Genomic DNA, 22,881 nt, shown 5'->3' with positions numbered 1-22,881 from the left:
GTCACCCTTAGTGATTTTCATAAATTTGCAAATCTTAGATTGTGCCCAGGTGCAAGGGTGCTCCATTTCAAAAGATGACAATTTACAAATAACTCGTTTTTAGGATAAATGGAGAATGTGAGATGTCTACCATCTCAGGGGGCAAATCTGACAGGCTGTCAAATGCTTTAAGTACATCCCATGAATGATGAATAACCTGTCCACAGTTATCAAGCAGTGGGAGCAATACATACACCTCAAGAAACTAGGTTAGAACTCTCTTGGCACAATTGTGACAGCAACAGGACTACTTACAGACAGAACAGCCGCTCCTGTCAGGGCATGCCCCCTGCGATCACCAGGAATTTCATCAGGGCTCCTGTTGGAGAGAAAGCAACTGAATGGGTTATTTGAGAAACACGGGGCTCTAAACAATCTGCTCTGACTTCATTCTCATCACAAAAGCACAAGTTTCATGGGTTGGTGCTTACAGAAAGGATTTTTCTGATTATATCCAAGTCACAGGCTTGAAGAGACAATCCCAGCTCTCACAGCCTCTGCTCATCTGATCAATGCTCCAATCTCTTAATCATCTTTGTACTCGTTTGTTGGACTCTTTCCAGGACAGCAGTGAGTTCCCTGAACTGGGGAGCTCAGTAGGATGCAGCACTGCAGACCGGAGCTCACCAAGGCTGCGGAGAGGGGAAGGATGCTCTCCCTCAGCCTGGTGGCTGCTGTCTTCCCAAAGCAGCCCAGGAGGCTGTTTGGCCTCTTTGCTGCAAGGGCCCATTGCTGGCTCATGGGCAGCACGGTGTCCATCATGACCCACAGCTCCTCCTCTGCAAACCCAGTTCCCATTTTGCCTTTGGGGAGGCTTGCAGAGGCTTGTGTCAGGTGGAACTGCACCCCGTTCCACACAAATCGGTAACTGAGGAGCAAAACACCAGTGGGGCATTTGTGCTGGAGGTGCCACACCACAATTCACTGGCATCTCTCAAGGTCAGAAATAAACAGGAAATAAATTACCGCTTCCAAGCAGCTGCAACCTGGGATCAGAACTGGGGGTGCCAACAGGGCACCTATCTTTCTGATACATCTGAGTTCACATAAATCCAGCAGCGTCTGATTTTCTTATCTTGGAGTTACTTGCTAACTATGCATATTCTGCTAAATGAAGCAAGTTCATCTATTCACTACTGACTAATGCAGAGAAAATCCAGCATCCAAAATCCTCCACTATTTTCCAACGTGTACATGGCTGAGATAAGAATCAGTTTTGACACTGCACCACATATATTTTTCTTCCCTACTGAAAGGAAATCGGTCAGTAGAGTTCAAATAGCACCTAGTTGTATAATGTGTCCCACAGAACAGCATTACTCAGAATTCTCAGTTACACCATTTAGCTCTAAACACACCCAGGGAATCCAAAACAGTGGGCCAGGTCTAGGAGAGGGGAATACTCAAGCAAGACATGAGTGGTACCCCCCACCAAGAATTCCAAACGCCCTCATTCCTCTCCAATGTTCCTGTTCTCACTCGTGCATAGGTGTTACATCACCATAACCTGGAAGACTGATTTATCTGTCCTACTGTAAGTTGCTTGTCATGATCTTGGCAGATAATCTGCTACTAACCTTGTCTGAAAAGTTATGGTGTCATTCACACACTGAGTTGCAATTTTTTACACTGAAATAACAAAGAGTAGGGAGGTACATCCTTCCTGCTGCAGATATGAATTGAGTAATACACTTATTCACAAAACAATTCTAACAAAGGAATAATACTGCCAAATCTCCATCAAAACGTCAACCCCGAGGTCAAAAATACTCTGAAAGTTGTCTAACAACATATATCATGTCTCTTCTCCCAAGTGCTTTCAACTGGTTCACAGTGATGTGAGACTTTTTCCCAAATCCAGCTGAATCTCAATTCCCTCCTCTGAGCATGCTGTGGGTTTCCTTGGGTTTCTGGTGTCGGAGGAGCGGCATGATGATGGAATGAGTGAGTGAGTCCTACAGCAATGAGGTCACTAGAGCTATTTCCCTATGCCTGATTGCTCTTTTCTCTCAGTTCCATTAAGGGCATTTCTCTTTTTTTGGAAATAATCTGCCAGACTGCAGCCTCTCCTGGATCTTAGCGGACATCCACAGCCACTCCTGCTTTCTGCAGCACTGATTTATGAAGCCCTTACTGGGATAGACTTAATCGATCACAGGAATTGTTTTTTCCTCCCAGAAGCCGGTAGAGCAGATGTGATAAAGCACCTGGATAATGGGCTTTCTCCGCGGCTGCCGCCGGAGGACGTGGTTTACCACACTGTGTGTGAATTATGGCTTACATTTGGAGCTTAAGTAAGCCTGGGCAGGGAGAATGAATTACAAAAGCGAATTGTGGAGATGACAAACACACAGAATACAGTGGCTCAAACTCTTGCTGAAAAGAAATTAATTGTTTCTTGACAGCAGAAAGCAGAAGATAAACTTTGTGTCAAGACTGGCCAAAGCAAGTAACCCAGTAGAGTTAAACACTGAGACCAGGTGCCTCTTCATAAGGACTGGCTTGTAATTATTATTTCCTCTCCTACCTTGTCAGGTAAGTCTGAGAATGGTTGCTTCTGGGTTTGTCCAGCTGCATTCCTTTAGTTAGTCTCCAAGCCACTTCACCCATGAGACACTATCAAAACTTGCTTACACTAAAATTCAAGGACAAAATTTGGTCCTGCATTAGATATTGCAATGTTTAGCCAAAGACTAAATGTGTGCCACTTGAAATATTTTCAGGTGCTCCCAAAATATTTAATATTCCAAATTCAGCAGCAACTGTTTTCTTTCAACATTCAATTGCCTACATAAATTTAGCATCAATAAATGGTTTACACGTCGTTTCCATCAATTTGCCTTCATGCTACACTCTTGGTAAGTAGAGTTTTTATTCAGGAAGACATGTCTCTTTGTCTTGTGTGAAAAAACAGAGACACGAGAGATGTTAACTTGTTGATAGTTCATCAGATTAATTAACCTGAAATACTTGATCATTGAGATATAAGCTACTTCTCTATTAAGTGCTGCTTCTAGTACACAACAGGAGCTACAGATCAATCTTTCAAAAATAACATATTAAATACCGTAATTGGCTTATCATGTTTTCAGTTTTACAGTTTATAAATAAGATGGCATGCATGACACATTCATCTGCAAATCTGCCTCCAAAGGACTCTTTGGAAAATATGCAAAATTCATTTGAGAATTTCTCCTCTCCCGATCGAGAGAACCGCAGAGTTCTGGAGTTAAAGCAGCATTAGTGTCTGAGAGCTTTCAGTCAGCCACAAAGAAATGAAAATCAAGATCTAAGTTTGAAATGTGTCTGAGTGGGGAATGGGAAACAAGCTGCTGCCAATTCATCTGAAATGACATGTCACAATGAATCAATTCCAGACTTTGTGGGGGGAGAAGGAAGTTTTGCATTTACTACCTTCCTCCTACACCTTTGGCCCTGTATCAATACAGGCAATAGTAACAACTTGCATTCACTGAGAAGAATACCACAGATGTCAACTTCCTCCTGTAATTCTTCATCCATCCAATTCAACTCTTATGGAATGAGATCCAGCAGTTTTGAAATCAAATACAGCCTGGAAAAGGCACCTTTTGCAATTTTATGCAGTGTATTTAGCATCTCTATGCAAAACGATTTCACTGAAAACTTCAGACTCTGCAGAAGGTTTCCTATTTACCACAAACATCTCATTAAGATTATATAAATTGATACCAAAGTCTGTAATCTTTTCTGTGTGGCCCAAATCACATGAGAATGTGATAAGAGCAGTAAGGAAACATTTTCTCTTTGGTGTGTTGTAGAGAAACAACCAAAGGGAGGTGGATTTGGGAGCTAAAAGCCTAGGGCAAAGTCAGATTCATTAATAGCTTCAGTTCATTTGTTTGGAAGGAACATAATTGGCTTGAATGTGATTCAAATATATCTGATCTTTTTCTTATCCATTAAAAAAACCAGATGAGCTTAATTGGTGACTTACACATGATTTCACGGCTTATCACACTCAAGGGATAACAGGATTTTCTAAAAGCTCAACCTAACTCAGCTAATTGCTTTTCCAAATACATACGTTACTTTTAAGAAGCTGCTGCTAAGACAAGTAGCTTTAGAACAAGCTTTCTGAAGTACCAAAGTGAGTATCCAAACATGAAACCACCGATAGTGGATCCTTTCCTGGTTTTATTTTGGAGTATCCTGAACTTTATTTGATGTGTATTGTAGTCCTGCTATTGCTCAGTGTTTTGGCATGGTTGAGCACAGGACACATAGCAATGATGTATGTTCTAGCTGGTTCTTTCTTGAGATAGAACTCTGTTTCCCTCCACTAACAGATCTTTAAATCAATACAGGACTTTTCCATCAAGAAGGAAGAAAAAGCGCAAGAAAATCTGCTAGCATCTCTGCTAGGCTATACAGATTTATCAAAAGAAACAGAGTGTGCCAGCAGGGAAAGAAAAGAAAGTAGCATTAAAAAACCCAAAAACAACAACAAAAACCCCCACCAAACCACATAATTCTTTGTATTTTTAACCCATTTCTGCAAGGACCACAGGAAACTCCCATCATACTTCACAAGGACAACCTATCTTTTTCATGTGATTATAATGGCTTTTTGCTCAGAGGGTTCAAAGGAATTTAGGAATCTGTAGCAACTCACTGAAAGTACACAAAAAGGCAGGCATTGCCTTTCAAAATAAAAACTCCATCAAACTACCCAAAATTACCTTTGAAGCTGCTCCTCTGCCCAAGGTGTTCAAAGCCCTCAGTAGTGGAGGAAAGGATTCATTGGTAGGAAGGTCCGTGCATTCCTGTAATGGAACAGAACATAACAGAACATTAGACTGAAGGAAAACCTGACCTTGGAGACCAAGAAGGAAGACTTGGGCTCTTTGTGGAAACTGGCTTAGCCTGAGATGAGAGTGTTCGTAATCAGTTAGGCCTGGCAGACCTGAAAGGGAAATACAAAGACTGAGGTTTGGAGGAGGTGTGTCCCCGTTTGCTTTTAGCTCTCTTCCCTGCATGCTACCTCCACAACAAATAATTAACTAACACAGTCTTTTGAGGACAGCATTTGATAACAGCTCTTTCATTTGCCTGGGTGCAGCTTCTAGAGCAAAGTCTCTTACAGAAAACTACCACACAAAGGTTCTTCTGGAGAAAAATGCAGAAAAGTCCCTATCTGAGAATTGCAAATGATGCTTGAAGCCGGTGGGAGCAGATGTCCTTTTTGCAAAGGTATTCTTGAGAAAGGCTGGGAAGAGCTGGTCTAGCTAAACCTGTTGCCATGTCATTGTTAAAATACATAGAATTTTTCCTTTCACTGTTGTTTATATCTGAGTAAGCAGATAGCCTTATACAGCAGAGTATATTACTCTGGATAGCAGAGTACGGCTATACAAGGAAGAGGTTAGGTTTCATAGCTCACCTTGAGAAGCAATAGAAACAAAGTCATATCTTAAATGGGGAAGTTATTCTATGTGCACCTGCCCCTCTGGGTGACCTTCTGGACAAAGTACCATAAAGCACTCTGGACTCCATCCATCACATCAGTACCTCGGCATTTCATGACACACAGAACCAAGCAGGCAGCCAATCTAAACTCAGTTGCTCACTGACCTACTCAACAGAAAGGTCATTCATCCTCCTCAAATCATCTTCATTTACACATCTGGATCACCCTGATATTGATCAGGAGTTAATCATGTACAAGCAGCTGAGTTATCCACAAATTACAGCAGCATTTCCTAAGTTTCATGGCTTTGATTCCTAACTTCTGCAAACTTTCCTGCAAAGTTTCCTGCGTGTCCTTTCATACTCTGGAAGATCTCTTGGATTTGAAAATATTTAATAAAGAAGTTTCAGGGGAACGTACTGCTTTATTTTTGTAAGGGATTTCTTAAATAAAAAACATCTTTCCACCTTAAAGAAATCCAGCACTTTGTGTACAGATCCTCCACATCCATTGCTCTGTTCTGCTTCAGTCTTTTTGGGTACACTGTACTAGTGGTCCTCCTTGCAGAGATCTGCAAAAGCACACCATGATCCTACATTTGATCCTTTCATTTCACTTCTTCACTCTTAAGGACTCCTTTGTGTCTACTAATATTTATTCTTTTTATGTCCTTGTGGATTTAACATAGATTTTTTAATTCCTCCTGTATATGGTTCCTATTTTTTTACCCACTCACAAAGACTTCTGAAAGTTCTCAAAAATATTGCCAATTGAAAGTTTATGCTATAAGCATGATTTTCAACACATTTTATCTAGCACTGTCTTATTATCTGAAAAGGCCATTTTATCTGCCAGAAATGTCTTGATGTCTCTGTAAAACAGATCAGAGTTTCCAATCATATTCTTTACTCTTTTTCTAATCAGCTAGAATTCAACCAGATATAAATGTATGCATTCACTTTTCTAAAACCTTCCATACAACCCAACTTACCTTTAAAGTGTTTAAAAGTGCAGACTGGAATATATGTAAGAGCATATATACTGTATATATTGTATATACTGAAAATCCACGTTTTTCTCATACTCACAAGAAAAAAATCATGTTAAGTGAAGAAAAATGATTTAATGATAGTCCCAGCAACCTCTGCACCAAGCAGTGCCCAGTCCTGAGCTGAGCTCTAAATAATTACATAGAAATAGCCATTATTATTATTATTATTAGCCTTGGTCGATTTGCCTTTGCAGATCTGGTTACACTTGTATGATACAAAATCAACCTTTCCATTGTTATATTTAATGTTCTCTCTGCCTTCAAATGTTTTCCATAAGTTTTTGTTTTCTTGTGAATTGGGTATTTTTGTTCCACTTAAGCACTTTAAATATCTTCACAGCCTATACATTTATTTATCTGAAGGTGAATTTTCTTCTAAGACTGCTTTACTTTTCTGAATAGATAATTTTCTCTGTTCCTTCTATAAAGTAGAACAGTATTAATCCAGACAAGAGAATCAATTCCTTTACTACCACAGAAGTGTTGCTGTTGTAAAAGAGGCAATAAAGTTTGGTGTGGTGCCTAAGTGCATTTCACATTTCATTTAATAGACACGAGCTGTGGGCATACAATTTAAGAGAGCCCTGCTATGGTCTGAACTGAACCTGAAAGCCAGCCTCAATGTGTTCAGTAAGCTAAACCCAAGACCAATTTCAGGTTTCATTGACTGTATTGAAACCATCTTCCCTGCATAAAGTGTATCACATGAAGATATCTATTTGGTTACTTACTGTTAACAGACACCACACTAATTCCCCAGGTCAAAGCATTTTAAAAAGCCCTTTAAAAACCCCTCAGTGTACATTCTAATTGGCCAAACAGAACCAAAATGCTAATCATAAGGCAGAAGGCTCAGCATGGATCTTTTTGCAGGATCCAGATTACACAAAATAACACACACCCTCACAAAAGGCTCATGTGCCCTCAAACAATCTGGCTCTCTCACAGAAACGCTTGGAAGAGCTGTAAATAGGACAAAAATAGATAGACATTGATGTTATAACTATCACTTCCTTCTAAAGTTCTCTGAAATTATCTTCCCACACACACCAATCCAAAAAAATGTGATTAATGTATTCCATCAATTATTATCTGACTGTAAAAACAGCCTTTTGCCTCAGCAGCAAGCTAGACTCACCTCAGTAAAACCTGTGTTCAGCCCCACAGGTGGTGCTTGGTGTACATCATGAACAGTGCTGGTGTTGTATCACCATAAATCATTTTAGCCACATCACTTTAGTAAGAAGTGAACAGAAGACATTTTGTAATGCCTCGTGTTTATTTCCTGTTGTGTTTGTTGCTGTTTGATTTGAACAATTTGGTAATTCATAATTAGTCTTCCGGCCTCAGAGAGATTTTACTCTCCAAAAGGGTGAGCAATGAGCAGTGTAAATGGCACAAAATAAATACTCCAGCAGAAGTACATAAAGCAGTCCTTGTGATATGAAGGGGTTATCTTACTAGACTGGACTTTTCTCACTTGGTATTTTTCATGAGTTATTTTAGAGTCTGTTCTCAAAATTTGTTTACTGTAGCCAATCTGTCATCAATAGATGTGAGCATCTCTCCTCCTAGATCAAGCCTTAAACTTTCAAGAGTTTAGGTTTATGATAACATGCCCAACAGAAAATTCCAATGTAGGTAGATGTTGTAGCTGCAAACCATTAATGCTTTACAGATCTGTCAGCACCAAATACTTAACAGCAATGCCTGTCAGATACTGTAGTTTTATGGAAGCAATTAGTATTTGTACAATGGTATTACATACAAACATGAAAATATTTCTCCCAAGCTTCTGTGAATGGTTATGAATTACCAAATATAACACTGATCAAATACAGGAAGCAAGATCAATTGTGAAACAATCCTGCAGTGTAACTTCACAAGGTAGAAATTTAAAATAGAAAAAAAAATCCAGACATCTTTTAAGGGTTTATGATTCAACCTCCTTCAACAAGAAGCCTGGAAAGAGCTGTCCCACTTCCTCAGGTCAGTTAAGAAAACTGGGGTTTCCATGCAGCAAGTCTTGATTTCAATTATTGCAACTACCTGCAATGGCAGCACTGCACTTCTGGGAACAATCCAGGTCTCCTGGGAGTCCCCACTGATGAATATAAAAGTACCCAGGTCTCCCTAACAGAGAAACCCCAGAAAGAACTCCCCTTCCCGAAGAGAGGACACACTGATTTTCGAACACAGCAGTGTCCATGCCTCATCTCATTTCACTAACTCTTCAGCATTCTCAGTGCATACACTTATTTCTTTTTAAACAGTCAAGTCAAACTAATTTAGAGAATTCTATCCATCAGTATTTTATGAATAAAATGCTCATGGTAGAAGCTGTTAGACTTGCTGATTTGTTAGGATTTCTTGAAAGAGAATATTGTCAGGTTTTCACCCAATACATATGAGAGAAGACTTCTACGAACCAGGACTGAGTATCAGCTCCCCATCTGACCATCTCCAGCAGTAAATACCCATATAATATATAATAAATATATTAAATATAATAAATACCCAAATAAATTTGCTCCTCAGCAGATGCTTCCCAGGTCTGGCCTGAGATCTGCCATGTGCAAATACCCAGGTGATGCTCGTACGTAAGCGGGGTCCTGCATACACAGCTCTTTGCAAGATGGGAGCTTCTGCTAACATGACAATTCCTACAAGTCCTTGTCTTCACTGGCACACCCAGAAATGATTTATTACTGAAGTTAAAAACCCACAGGTAGAGTCTCAATAATCGCTACTTTGAGAGAATTTGAGCTCAAATACTGGAAACTGGAATTCCTCAGTCTGAATATTCCAGTTGTTTTCTCTTTGCTCTTTATTTTTTCCCCTTAACTATTTCGTTTGCAGATTTCCAGGAGAGCAGCAAGAAGCTGCATCAGTTCAGACCTATTTCCTTACAAAAGTCTGATTTAGCTGTTTGATGTGGCAAGGTACTCTGTGTTGAATTTCTTCTGCTGCTTACCCTATTTAAATGTATCAACAGAACTGTTTCTCATCTGTATTTATAGTGCAACAGAAAATAATGGTGTAGCTCTCCCACTGAATAAACTAAATAATAGCAAGGATAAAAATACAGATGGCATATAAATTACAGACTGTGTGAACCCCTTCATTCTAACTAAATATTCACCTGATGAGTCACACCACTTCCTTCCAAGGAAAACCCCACAATGGGAGAACAATAGACAAGGAGATCATGCACGCAGATACTGCTCTTGGCAGACATTACTCTCCACTCTCCTCTCTCTGAAATGAGAATGAAACAACTGTGAATTTTAGATTATTCAGAAATCTGCAAAAATTTGAATTTTTTTTCTAACAAATAAGGTAAATCATCTTTGCTCAAGTGAATAACAAGTCATTTGTTTTAGGGTTTTTTCTGTACCCATTTAAATATTTGCAGTTCTGGTGTGCCACTCTTGTTCATTTTTCTTTCTCTGTTCTCTTATTTCTCTCTTAAACCCTTCTTTTTCTCCTTTGACATAACAAAATATGGAACAATATCGGAAATTCAATCATATTTTCTTAACTAAATATTATGGCTTAATACTAAAATAGTCAAATAATCTGCAGATTTTACAGAATAGCAATAGATGATCTGAAGACTTAAAATCACAAGTTTCATACAGAGCTCTACTGTACAGCTCTCCTGAAGCCACAGGGTTTGGCAGATTTAACCACAGGCTTCAAGGGAAGCAGCACTTGCTTGGACAGAAATGGAAGGCTTTAGTTCAGACCTCTTGGATGCCCTATTTAAAACACTCATCTCCTGGCCTGTGCTCTGCTAGCATCTGCATTAAAACAGGAAATGACAAACAGCTCCCCACACACAGGAATGTGCTGGAACATCATCACTTCTGAATTATTCCCAGTTAAACTAGGTGCAAGGCATGAAAACGCCCTATATTCTAGAATAAATTTTGGCAGGTGTGTTGTTTGGCATCATCCTGAATAACAGAGCTGAACTACAGGAGGAAAAAAAATGTGGACATTTATTACGTGAGAATATCTTGCTGATTTAAAAACACGGTTTTATCACATCCTACACAGAAGGAAGCTATCAGTAAATCCTGCCAGCTTCTGTGAACACCTCTGGTTATGCAGGATTCTCATTTTACCTGTCGCTGCAGCCCTCACCCTGTTCTTGAGAAACGCTGTCACAACGCTGCCCGCTGCTGTGAGAAGCAGCTATGGTACACACAGGTACATACAGGACATGAATCCCTGCTGTCTGCCATTTATTACCTCTGGATTTCAATCCTGAGTGAAGCCATGGTTTCAGAAAGGCACTGTGCTTACATGGAGCAGCTGCACAACTTCAGGGCAGCTCCAGCTCAGCCCAGAGTCCCTGAGGGGCACCTGGAGCCTGGCTCCATCCCTCCCCACCGCAGGCTGCTCTGCAGGGGCTGAGCAGGAGCCTCCCCTGGCTGAGCTGCCATCCCTCAGGGTCCTGCTTCAGCCCTCGCTCTCACCTGCTGCTGCCAAAGGCAGGAAGGCACTGCCTGAGCCGTGTCCTGCACTCTGCTGCTCTAATGGCTCACACCTCGCCACCCCCGCGTGGATCCTCCTTATGGCTCCCAAGGATAGAAAACTCCTTACTTCTACCTTCAAAAATTAATTAGTAGTAATAATATTAAGAGAAAAACAAAACTGTCTTCAAAAAGCTCCTGCTCAGAATTGTATTTTCTTTCCCAAATATAAAACGCCACAATCTGGGAATTAAAATTATTCAGGCTCAACTGCATGGCACAACTGCATTTGAAGTGCACAGATGGGTAACTTCATTCATGCTCCTCTGACCGTTTATATGCACAGCACAAGTGAACAAATGTCAGGAATTTTTTAGGGAACTAATCAATGCTGCTGCATAATCTCTGTCTCAGCTGAGATAAATTGTCCTTCCATTCCATTTCCTCCCTTTCTACTGCAATACCTACTCACAGTTTGTTTTGGTGGGGGGGGGGAGGTGTTCTCAAACCTTTTGAACAAAAGCCTCACATCAAATGTGCCTTCTCAAGTTCTGAGGAGTTCTACCTATTACTGAAAATCCAGAATTCAAAATTGCTTATCCAAGTGTTAACCAAATTCCCTGATCAACCTTCTCTTTTCTCTCAGAATCACTCCTTTTTTTTTCTTTACTTTTTCTATCGAATTCCACAACTGTATCAAAGGCATGTGAAAACAGAGCTCTTGCAATTTTTCATGCCTTTACAGTAGAACTGCAGATGGCTCTGATTCAGCCCCTGCTGAAACAATGAAAGGTAAATTGCAATATCCACATAACTGCACATGAGCAGAAAATGGCAGTTTTGTTCGCTTCATCTACAAACCTGCTGGTATAATTTCATATGCACACACATAATTAGGTAATCCTTTTGGTTTTATCTTTCATAGCTCTTCATTGTTTCATCATTTTCATTGAAAACAGCTGGTAATCTCCATCAATGAAAACTGTGTTGTTTTATTATTATTATTACTGCTTTCTGTCCAAGAGGCTTAAGATAAGATGTGAATCATTTAGAAGACCTGTAAAAGCCAAATATACTGACATTAAAATAAAAGCAAGACCGTTTACTTGCAGATAGTAAGGGGAAGTACTAAATATTAGTTGATTTATTGAAAGGCTTAGCATGTATGACAGCCCAAATCAGCTAAGAGAATGAAAACAAATTGTATTATATTGTTTGTGAGGAGAGCTGACAGAGTTAAAAACACTTTTACATGATGGATGTTTAAAAAAAAAATAGATTAAAGAAGATTTGGTCGATTAATCTCTGTAGCATTTTAGGTCTTGTTCTAGCAGAGACACAAATGTAAGGGCAAACAGGGAAGGCCAGAATAAGGGAATGCCCTCGGAGGATATTGGACTCCACTGGCCAGGGGAAGAAGCCAGCCCTTACCTTGATTAAACTCTCTCAGACTGCTGTTGCTTCTGCCCTGATGGACCAACAGTGAATTAAAATTAAAAATACTTAAAGATGTATTAAAAATACACTCTTTTACTTACTAAATGATACACTCTTCTACATGTAACTCCTAAGGCAGATTCTGCACTTTTATGCAGAAGTTTCTATTTAAATTCAGAATGCTACACTTTTCTTTATTTTATCATACCCAAGTCCTAAATTATCTATTGGCAGAGAGCTTACAGGGCTGTTCTAAAAGGTAATCCAAACTGAACACATATATATTGCATATACATATGCAGTTATGCACACAGTCCAGATGTAGAATTCTGCCTCCCAGCTAGTAACAATGACACTCTTTAAAGGTTTTAATCCCAGAAAGATGTGAGCTGTCTGCTGGGAGCTGGCATTCACAGAGGGGTGGGGCCACGTGCAGCTAAAGCATGTGGAGAGCAGGGAGAGGGATTCTAAGGGACAGGTGAGCTCCTGGCATCACTCCCTGTCTGTCATATCCTGTGCATAATGCTACAGACATTATATAATAATTATATTATATATACATATATAAAATTATATAAGAGTCTCCCTGAGCACCCCAGGGAGCTGAGTGACCCACCTACATCAGCCCTCTCTCCTGGGAATGTGCTGAAATCCCTAAGGAGACACGGCACAGGATGGCTTTTTCCAAGCAGGCATGAGGACCCTTCAGTCTCACTGTGGCTATTACACTAGGACTCTGAATCAGGATAGTTAATTTGCATTAAATAACAAACTCACTCTATTTGCTCCTCCTCACAGCCCACTGCTTTGTAAGCTTTACTCACATGTAAGTGAAGACAGACTCTGAGTGGAGGAGTAGAACGTGCTGCTATGGGAGTTCCTCACTGGGAGCTGCTCTCAGCAGGTACGAGCAGGAACACCAGATGCAGGCAGCACAACCAGAGCCATGTGCTTTGTTTACCTATTTCTGACCTGTCCTACTGAGAATATTACCATAAAATTCTTCTTTTTGAGAAGTGGGAATACCAGTTCTTTTGGAGAGCTCTTTTGCGTTATCAATCGCATTATCACTCCAGGCCAGTGTCTTCTGATATGGATGCTTAAAAAACCTTCACATTACTGTTCCACAGAAGAATATAAACCTGCTTATGAAATTAAATATACCTAAGAATTCTGTATACTTGCTTTCTTCCCTGCTTAGTCAGTAATTCTTTTTGTTGTTTTCCCCGATGAGATCTCAACACAACATACTGAGAGTATTATTTTTGCCCCGCTCATACCAGCTAAAAAGTAAATGCATCTGTCTCTATGACTTTTGTCCTCCTTCCACTAAGATGTGTTGTAAAAAATATTATTTTTTTGCTAGTGTTTCCAGAATCTCACTCTCTAGATATATAAGGGGGAGCCACATGGAATATAGCTTAAGTACAAAGAACTTGGTGTACTGAACTGCCATGTTCCTGCTAGATATGTCCTCAGAGTAAAACTCTGGCACAAAGCTCATACAGAGCCCTACTTTATCCCTCCCAGGTCTCTGGGCAGGAACAGCAAGTTCCATGGGTAGATGATCTATTTTCCAACTTTCTGAGTCTCTATCTCAAAATGCAATGTGAGCAAACTCCTCTATTCAAGGATCTTTAGAACCACAGGGATGGAAAATGCCAGCTCCCATTTTTTCTGTGCAGTCTGCCACCATGGAAACCTGGAACACCCTAGAATTACTCAGTTATCAGCTACGTGTTGGGTAAACTTCCAACAGGTAGTTGTTTGGTTTTTTCCCAGCTCAGCATCTTTCACTGTTCAGCTGAACACTGTTTGCTTCCTCTCTTTTCTGCTTTGGCAAAACATAAAAAACCTTTCAGGAAGTTCATGGCTAATAAAACCCAGCCCTGGTCACACACCAGACATAAGCAAATCTCCTACTGTTCTTGCATACCCAAACTCAGTATAAATTACAGATTCATCAGGTGTAACCAGCAGTTACCTGAGCTGAGGGACCTCAGCAGCCCTCTCCCACATCACATCACATCACAGGCTGTCAGTGCTGGGGTTGGCTGTGCAGGAACCCAGAGCTCTCCTCTGACCAGGGAAAAGACCTCAAGTATTGGCACACAGCACAGAGAGCAGCAGGAATGCTGTTTATATGGTTAACTTGAAATTTCCCTGGTTTATCTTCTTTCCAGCTTCAGACTACATCCACTCTATACTATGACAGGCTTTAATTACTTTGTGTAAGGCAGGCTTTTGTTGCTCTTTCTCTGGGGTGAAGAAGGGGAAGGGACAGTTATCTTTTCAGCAATATTACTTATCTCACAAATATATTAAACTACTAACTGAAATTGCTTGAAAAAATGCATCTTGCTGTGTCACTTAGGAATCATCCTTCTGGTGTGAAGGAAAAGAGAAGAGGTTGGAAGGGTGTTGGAGACATCATCTCTAGAGAAATTTTCCCTACAAAATGTATTTTCTTTACCAGAGGAGAGGACTACAAGAATTTTGTTCTGCAAAAATCTGCCTGAAGCAGAATTTCTGTGCTACAGGAAGGTCACAAAAGTAGGCATGGATAGTCAGTAAAAGACAGGTTTTGCAAGGGAGAGGGAGATGCCATTTCCAGAAGAGCATTGTTGCTTAGTTTGACAAGTGAAATCCAACTTTCCTGCACTGTCCTATGGAAGAGGCTGGCAATGTTTCAAGCTTCTCCTCTTCAGAGAATCTAATCCCTAAATCACACCTACTCCAACCTGCCCTGACCCTTTGCAAGGATCATTAAGGGTCTCCATGCTCAGAAAGTTAAGGGAAGGGAAGGGAAGGGAGAGGACAGGGCATGGTGCTGGACACAGGACACTGGACAGCAGCAGCAGAGAGAAGAGGGTATAATACTTACTCCCTGAGGTTCAAATGCCCATATACCTGTCTGGGCCTTTCTGGGGGAAAAAAATTGCTTGCAGAGGGAAAAAATTTAAGTGAGTGGATTACTCTGCCTCCAAAATGGATCCAGATTTCAGCACGTTTTCAGATTTCCAGGAAGGACTCTGTCCTTCCATTAGATGCACAAAAGCTAAGCTATAGTGTCACCCCTGTAACAAGATGGGGACATCATCTGTTTCTCCTTTTCTCCCATAAATACCCACTCACAGTAAGTTCTAAATTCTGAAAAAATTATAGCAGGAATGGTGCAGTATAAATTTTTATGCAGACACAAACACACATTGTGTGTGGGTAGAGAGACCATGTAAGCATCTGATGTTCATCTCACAGCTGAAAACTAGAATACCATAAAACTAATATTATTAAGATGCCAGATACTTTCTTCTGTTGCACTGTATCATGAGAAAGGGATAAAAGCTCTGGTGGAAGGAGCCAGATACTACAGGAGCCAGAAGAAGGGAAGAACAACTGTGCTCCTTCCTGCTCTGACAGCCCAATGACACGGTGCCAGGCTCTGGTGGCTCTTGGCCCAGGACTGCTGGAGAACAGATGCAATACAGCATGTTCCTTTCTGAAATTAAGGGAAGTAAGGGAAGAGGAAAGCAAAAGCAAATGAAGCTCAGATCAGTACTTCCTGACCTGCACTTTATCCACAGTGCTCCTTCTTTGAAGTCTATAGACAGAGCTCTACTGATTTCAAAGGATTTGATTCAGAGCTTAAGGAGAAGGGAAAAACGTGTGGCACGGTGCAGAGCTCCCTGGCATCACAGCTCTGTGGGACTGCACAGAGCTTTGCCCGGAGCTACATGTGCTTATCAAATGTTCTCCTTCCTTGGATTGCCCTCGAGACATGTTCTATCCAGCAGGACCCATGAAAAGATTTAAAATATGGTTTAATTTACACATATTTGACAGAGAACATAAATGTTCCTCCAGAAGATTTGTGAGTCAAGTAGTGCTTTTTCTCCCCCTATCTGGAATAAAAGAATATTTCCTTTTTTCCCTGGCAAAATGTTCCTGAATGAACATTTTATTAACTCTGCATACTACTTGAAAATTTTGTGTTGTCTTTTTTGTTTTACAGAAACAGTTATTACAATCAAGATTTCTTTCCTCTTTTAAGACTGGTCTTGCTGTGCAACAAACATTCCCAATATCTCCACAACTCACATTCATTTCACTATTTCATAGCTGAAAGCTTTTAATTTTTCCTTCTAACAGCAAATTACTTTGATATTAAAATGTCCATCAGAATCTCTGCAACTAAAGTCATTATGAAGTTCCCAATATTTGTGTGGCTCGATATCAAAAGAATTTTCACCAAGAAAAAAAAAATGTAAAAAAAAATCTCATTCAGTGTACCTCTTAGTCTGGTTAAAATAGCTCTCTGGAGCTCCATACATCATTCTGTCTGGAAAATAACCCAGCAATATTCCCCTTCCTCCCTCCCCCAGAATAGCTGCACAACGTTTGTGAAATACACTGAAATAATAAATTGTGCAAAGTGACCATTAAGTATCCAAATACCCCAAGCTCTTCTGAGAGCAAGCTTGTAAGGGTGACATACTGTGTGCATGTAGCCTGTGATGCTTCCAGAGAACCCCATGCTGCCTGCCCCAACAAAATACAGGGTGGTCAAGAAACGATGAGGAACATTTATAGCTTCAGGATGCATTTAAGTACCTGCAATGAAAGTTGTAGTAAGGCACTAAAATTTGTAACCTTCAGTTTGACAAAACCATTAGAGAATGTTTTTACAGTTGTCAGAAACTCCTCCACTGCCTAATCTGAACACTATGTGAGAAACAAACCAAGCAGCAGAATGATGTACAAGAAGAGGTTCAATGGAACAAGAGCAGAGCGAACAGCACGGCCCACTCGGCATTGCTGCACGGACTAACATCTGAAATGGCAGATGGACGGGCAGCATGGGCTTTGGAAGGGTCCAGCAGGCTAAGGAAGAAATTAAAATGCCGTGTTTTACAAATGTGACAAACAAAAATGCTTCATCAAACCTACTGCTATGGCCTGCTTACAGATGAAGCTCAAGTTTGGGCTAAGGGAAATCAAACGCCTCCAAGGCTACCAGTGAAGCAAAAAATTACATTAGCTGTACAGCCTGAAGCATATTTGTTAGTATTTAACAAATTACGTGCTTCATTTAAATACCACTGCTAGTAGCCAGATAAATTAAAATCACCTCATTAGCTTTGCATCAGTTAAAAATTAAAAGAGGCTTTTCTTACCTTCTGTCTAGGTGTTTTCCTGCTCGTACAGTAGGTGCCAGCAGGGACCTGTGTCACAGAGGCCTTTGTCCGTACCGTTTGTCTCTAGGTGTCCTGAGCCTGAACAGATGCAATGAGAGACAAGGCAAACATGATTTCAGAACACAGCCACGATTTCACATCCAAAATGATGATCAGTGTAGTGAAATGGAACTGACTGAAGCTCTGCAGGCCCACGTGCTGTACTCTGGGAAGAAACAGGCACGAGCAAACCCCCAGAACTGATTGTATTTCGCCAGCAAGCTGCAACAAGTACAGGTAAAGCCCTGCAAGGGGGAAACAGGGAAGGGTCTGGACAACCCTTCTGCTCTACACTTCTCCACATCTCTTATGGCATGTCTTTGGGCAAGATGATTCATTATGTGTGTTGTGACTAATTTGTTTGGAACATGGAGATAAGGACACTCTAGGCCCAGATTCAGATTGGCTACTTTTCCCCTAAATTCCACTGTAAAATATTCCTCCTGGTACCCATTTCTGAAGATCTGTGGCCATTCACAGATGCACAAAAACTGAAGTAGAAAATAGGCTGTCTGAATTTAAGCCTTTATTATCTCTGGCCAAGTCTTCAAGTCATAGAAAAGAAAAACACAGTACAAGTCACCTGTTACTGTAAATTCTCATGGCCAGAGTCAGGGTGTCAACCTTGAATGTCCCTCCCTAAAGGAAAGCCCTTTTCCACCGGGATAGATAGGAAACAAAGACACTTCTTAAGCACTTGCAACATTTGACCAATTCAACTGAAGAAATAATGGAAAATCAAGGAAAGACAATTTTTTTTTTTTGTTAGAAAAGGCTCATTCTCCCTGTAAGGCAATTTGGAGAAACCAAGATCTTTGCAACTCACGTTGTACAACAGGCATGTCAGAAAAATGTATGACATTTTCTTAGTGAAGCACTTCAATTTCTAATTTAAAGTGTTATTTTAGGATCAGATTTAGCTCATTCAATTAAAAAAATACTTAATGATAAATAAAAATTTTTATTCAATCCAAAAATCTTTCTTTTCTAACTTCCTAGTGTTTATGTGTTAGCATGGAAACAGAAACATTTTCAGTTCAGGTCACCCAGCAGCATCTTCTGTAGAATGGTTTCCAGAGCCCTGCTTAGGAAATATTTGAAAACCTGCAGAAAAAATTCTCTAACTGCACAGCAGAAAAAAATAAAAAAGAAGGCTGCATAACTCATCATATATAACTACTACCAATATGTCTCAACATTTAGAAAATATTTAAGATTTTCTATTCCTAAGTGACAATTTCCTGTTGAAGCTAAGGGAACCATTTGCATACTTCTGATTAAATGTCTTCCTAAAGGCTTTGCCAAGTCAAGGTATATGAAGTAAATGATAATGAGAGAAAGCTGCTGAATAACTTGACAGTTATCGAGAACTTCTCTGAATAAATTACATGAACACTTTTACCTGTTAACACCCTTTTGGCATTAAAGTTTTTATTTAAAATAATTCCTCCTCTGTAATGAATCTGACTTGTGATGATGACTGCTATCTCCTGTCCTTGCATTTCAGCCTTCCTCTGAAGTGGCAACAGCCACTTACGAGGTCCTGTCCAGTCTGACACCAAGGCAGTGGTGAGGAATAAGGAACACAGACTTCCCCCATCAGCAGCAAAAGCAGTCAGGTAAAACTACATGTACAAGATGCTTTGCAGTAACAAAAACCAGTAGGAATAAATGAGCTAGCTATCAGGCCTCAGTGATTCCAAGGAAGCTGAGGCACCAGTGTTAACCCCTTGCTGGTTTACTGGTGCAGGTGCAGGCAGTTATTCCTCAGCAGTGGAAGAGCCAGCTGCTGGTCAGTGTTGCTGCTCTGCTTGTTCCACTGTGGAAACCCGTTGTAAAGAGAATGCTGCCAAAAGTATCGAAAATTTCATACCACTGTGATGTAGAATTAAATTCATTATGGCTTGAGTTAGGCAACTTCTGAAATGTGATGCTGGGGTTATCAATAACATGTTATAGATCACTCTCTTCTACACTTCAGACATTTGAAGTGTAATAGTGATGTTGAAACAGTCACATGTCTATCAAATATAACACCTCCCACAGAATGTTTAATTATCAGCTGCAATTCTCTACCTTAGCTATTTGGTGAGTCTAAACTCCCCCTACCCAAAGTACCTACACAGCCAGTCCCATTTCAGCAGAATTCCACTGGTATGTTATATAAATACTGATTTTCAAAACATTACTGATGTTAGTCAGATGTTCTTCAGAATACTGCATTCACAACAGAGCACGTATGGAAAACTAAGCACACAGTATCAGTGTGTATTGCTGTGAAATGAAAAAGCTCATATTAAAGCAAAAGCTGGTGCTGAGCCAATGATGAAATCTGTTTTCACTGCTTCTAAGGCAAAAGGGAAAAAGCCATGGAAGAAGCACTGCAGATGCAGACTTTGGTAGGCAGTAACTCATCCCCATGTTCTTCACAGAGTGGCAGCCAAGCTGTCCCCCAGAGATTCCCTTTTCATGAAGCTGTTTTAAGCTGCAGCTCAGAGCACATGTGCTCTTCTTACCCACCACTCCCACCCTGACCTAGAGACCTGCAGAACTTTGCAACTACGTGTCCAAACGACAAAGTCCTCACTCACTTTTCCCTTTGCCAAGGCAATGCTGGAAAAACATCACAGATTCTGGTGCATTCAGGCAGCATGTGTGGGATGGAATAAATCAGAGTAGCTCCCTCTACATCCACACTGGCAGCACTCCCTTCCCATCTGGCAGGGAAATGGCCATAACCCCAACCATCACCCTGATTTGGGGCAAGACTGGGATTGCAGGAGCACTGGTAACCTGAGAGGTGCTACAGGCCTGCCTTTATCTGGCACCACAAATAAATGCAATTAAGGAACATCATTGTTTCCCCACAGCAGTAATGGTCATTCCTAAATTCATTGTCTCACTTTCCTGCAGTCACTGCTTCTCTGGTGAGAAGAGCTTCTCACTACACAGCAACAAAAGAAGGTGTCAAAGAGGAAAAGGTGAGTCCCTAGTGTATATGACAACAGAAAAAATAATTTAATCTGAATCACACACTCTCTACTTAGCTTTACACACACAGAAATGAAACCACAAATTCTGAATGGTTTTAACCAGAGAACTTGTGACTGTTACTATAAACAGGTTCAGGGTAGGGGAAGTTGGACCTGCATTGCTCCAACGTGCCCTCGGGATCACAATCATTATCTCTTCCAAGAAAATCATTATTCCTGCCAAGAGCTGGGAGCAGAGCTCTGAGCCAGGGGCTGCAGGGTGCCTCGAGGCAGGCTGCCCACCCCCAGCCTTGGGCAGGACCTGCTGCACAGCAGAGCCGTGCCCCAGCCTCTGCTCCCATCCGTTGGCCACGGGCCGTGCTCCCACACACATGCCAGGATGCAGAAGAACCTTCCAGTGTGTCCACACCACACCACCTGCTCCCCACCTGGCCAAAGACTGTGCACCACTTACACAAACCACAGCGATGAGACACGAGAAAAACAAGAGGTGAAAAAGGTGGGAAAGAGGAAAGGAAAAAAGAGATAAATAAGAAATAAAAATGGAAACAGGCACAGAGATAAGAGAAAATCAAAAAGGAAAAACGGGAGAAAAAACAAATCAAGGAAAAAAGAGGAAGGAAAAAAGAAGCAAGAGAAACAGCAATAAGGAAAGGCCAACATCCTTTTAAACACAGGGAACGAGAGGTTAACTCTGCAGGTCAGAATGGGGGGACCAGGATGTTAAAGAAAAATTAAAAATGAAAATGCAGTTTATTTCTAGTAGCATATGCAAAACCAACACCATTTTTCATGTTCCTAAAAAGATAGATAAACCCATCCCCAGGGGCTGCTGGAGTGAAAGAAGCAGGACCACAGGGTTACTACAGTCATTAACATTCTTGCCAGTTGATGAGAAAGCATTTCACATCCAAACCTGTACGGTCAGCGGAAGACAAGCATTAACTTATTGCCTGTTTGATTTTCATCTTTCATTTTAATGTGCTGAATTATTAATATCATCCTAGTCACTAGCTAAACTTTTTATTTTTTTAAATTTCTATGTAATGTTAAAGCGTTACATAATCTAAGAGCATTCAGGGCTCTGATGCCACAGCCCTCCTAAGGAGGCTTGTGAACACAGGCTACCTCAAGTGCTGAATGACCTTTCACCACAGGCAGCTGCCATTCAGCACCAGCAGCACTGCAGATGCATTCCTGCGGGAACACAAACAGCGCAGGCTCTGTGCAGCCTTGAGGCAAAGGCAGTGCTGGAACGAGGGCAGTGAGACACACCGAGGGCAGGGGGAGTCAGTCTGCTCACAGGAGCCTGAGAGGAGGCAGCAGCCTCTCCACAGGAACCTTCCTCCAAAGCCATGGCTTTGTAAACCAAGGCCAGACCAGGGCTGTGTGACAGCCACAGCCCAGGGGCAGCCAGCACCTGCAGCTCAGCTCTCTGCACTGGGGCACTGCACCCACCCCTGCAGCACTTGCAGCTCAGCTCTCTGCGCTGGGGCACTGCACCCACCCCTGCAGCACCTGCAGCTCAGCTCTCTGCACTGGGGCACTGCACCCACCCCTGCAGCACCTGCAGCTCAGCTCTCTGCGCTGGGGCACTGCACCCACCCCTGCAGCACCTGCAGCTCAGCTCTCTGCACTGGGGCACTGCACCCACCCCTGCAGCACCTGCAGCTCAGCTCTCTGCACTGGGGCACTGCACCCACCCCTGCAGCACCTGCAGCTCAGCTCTCTGTGCTGGGGCACTGCACCCACCCCTGCAGCACCTGCAGCTCAGCTCTCTGCACTGGGGCACTGCACCCACCCCTGCAGCACCTGCAGCTCAGCTCTCTGTGCTGGGGCACTGCACCCACCCCTGCAGCTCAGACACGCTTCCCTCTGGCACTGCCAGCATTCCCTGCTGACTTGGCAAACACCTTTCATGGAACCACTGGTGACAATTTGGCCAAAGGGGCTGCAGGAGCCTGTGCAGGGTCAGAAGCTGATCGGGCAGCTGCAATCCATGATTTTTATCCATTACAGAGTACAATAAGGTCTTTGGTTTAGGGAGAAAAGACACATGGCTGGGAAGAGTGGAAGCCTGAGCTGTATTCATGACTGTTGCCATGTCAACACTTGGAAAAAAAAAATAAAATTGTTTACCCCTGGCATTGCTTAAAAGGTTTGAAAGTATTCAGTGCTGAACAGGACTACCTCTTTT

The 22,881-nt window shown here is 41.5% G+C and overlaps 1 long non-coding RNA gene across 1 annotated transcript; it reads right to left on the bottom strand.

The window, feature by feature from the left end:
• Positions 1–314: 314 nt before the first annotated feature.
• On the bottom strand, positions 315–17,731 carry LOC148183724 (uncharacterized). The gene is made up of 3 exons (XR_015773293.1): positions 17,632–17,731; positions 4,761–4,844; positions 315–358 (listed from the first exon to the last, which is right to left on the bottom strand). It is a non-coding gene; the product is annotated as an uncharacterized LOC148183724 (long non-coding RNA).
• Between the last annotated feature and the right edge of the window lie 5,150 nt (positions 17,732–22,881).

This window comes from Pseudopodoces humilis, chromosome 9 (genome assembly GCF_049639895.1).
Source record: "Pseudopodoces humilis isolate 2021_Gansu_Grassland_sample_001 chromosome 9, ASM4963989v1, whole genome shotgun sequence".
NCBI classification, from domain to species: domain Eukaryota; kingdom Metazoa; phylum Chordata; class Aves; order Passeriformes; family Paridae; genus Pseudopodoces; species Pseudopodoces humilis.
The sequence above is the reverse complement of the archived record's forward strand: the minus strand, read 5'-3'. Positions and strand labels throughout refer to the sequence as shown.